Source organism: Triticum dicoccoides, chromosome 5B, assembly GCF_002162155.2.
Source record: "Triticum dicoccoides isolate Atlit2015 ecotype Zavitan chromosome 5B, WEW_v2.0, whole genome shotgun sequence".
In the NCBI taxonomy this organism is placed as follows: Eukaryota; Viridiplantae; Streptophyta; class Magnoliopsida; order Poales; family Poaceae; genus Triticum; species Triticum dicoccoides.
The window spans coordinates 302841142-302843001 of NC_041389.1; positions in this window are offsets into that span (position 1 = coordinate 302841142).

Sequence of the window (1860 nt, forward strand, 5' to 3'; positions counted from 1 at the left end):
TGTTTGGGTGATTCCAATATTGTTCCTTGAGTCATGAAGACCTAGCTCTCCATTTATACTCGGTCAGTCATCCAAATAGCGTCAATTTTGTATCCACCGACAAGTGTTACCAATATATATGGTCACTGGCTTGATGGAACACCAAATACTTTTAGTACGCTAATACGAGTGGAGTGTCTGCCTTACTATGGTCGCTTTGGCTATGTAGAAATGAATGTGTTTTTAATGACAAAATCTCTTCTCCTATGCAGGTTATTTACCATTGTACGCACTTGCTTCATACGTAATCTACTCTGTACCAAACGGAGTACTAGTCGTTTTTCAAGGTGGTGTGTATGTGGTTGGAGCGTGTAGCCAGGGAGGTTTTACCCAACATGGGTGGCAGCATAATCTTCAAATCAGTCCACCTTCTCCATCGACATAGGCATAGTTTTGGCCCCATATGGCTTTACTGTTGCCACTTTGACATTTTTATATTCTTTGTCAGATTGTTTGTTTGATGGTTGTGTGCATCTTAACTATGCAGAGGCCCGGTGTCGCTCTTTATTGAGTTAATAAAAGCGCCCTTTATCAAAAAAGATGTCCATTTTGAAGGAAATATGCCCTAGAGGCAATAATAAAGTTGTTATTTTATATTTCCTTATTCATGATAAAGGTTCAATATTCATGCTAGAATTGTATTGATCCGAAACCTTAATACATGTGTGAATACATAAACAAACAATGTGTCCCTAGTGAGCCTCTACTAGACTAGCTCGTTGATAAAAGATGATTAAGGTTTCCTAACCATGGAAATGAGTTGTCATTTGATAATGGGATCACATCATTAGGAGAATGATGTGATGGACAAGACCCATCCGTTAGCTTAGCATAATGATCGTTCAGTTTTATTGCTATTGCTTTATTAATACATATTCCTTCGACTATGACATTATGCAACTCCCGGATACTGGAGAATGCCTTGTGTGCTATCAAACATCACAACATAACTGGGTGATTATAAAGATGCTCTACAGGTATCTCCGAAGGTGTTTGTTGAGTTGGCATAGATCGAGATTAGGACTTGTCACTCCGAGTATCGGAGAGGTACCTCTAGGGCCTCTCGGTAATACACATCATAAGCTTGCAAGCAAATGACTAAGGAGTTAGTCACGATGTGATGTATTACGACACAAGTAAAGAGACGTACCGGGAACGATATTGAACTAGGTATGAAGATACCGATGATCGAATCTCAGGCAAGTAACATACCAATGGACAAAGGGAATTACGTATGTTGTCATACCGACGATCCATGTTCCGTTATTGGTTATTGACCAGAGAGGTGTCTCGGTCATGTTTACATAGTTCTCTAACCTTTAGGGTCCGCACGCTTAACATTCGATGACGATATAATATTATATGAGTTATGTGATTTGGTGATAGAATGTTGTTTGGAGTCCCGGATGAGATCACGGACATGACGAGGAGTCTCGAAATGGTCGAGAGGTAAAGATTGATATATAGGACGATGGCATTCGGACACCGGAAGTGTTCCAGAGGGTACCGGGTACATATCAGGTCACCAGAAGGGGTTCCGTGCACCCCTGGGAAAAGATATGGGTCTTATGGGCCAAGAGGGGAAACACACCAGCCACACGGGGCTGGTGCGGCCCCCATATGGGCCAGCCTAAGGAGGGTAAGGAAAGGGGAGAAGGGAAAGGAAAGTGTGGATTAGGATTCCCACTTCCTTCCATCTCCCCCCTCTTTCCTTATCCCTCGGTTAAATATGGCAGGGGGCGTCACTTGGGGAGGAGCCCAAGTAGTATTGGGCCTACTTGGGGGCCCTCCTGGCAGCTTCCCCTCTACCTACCCCCCCCC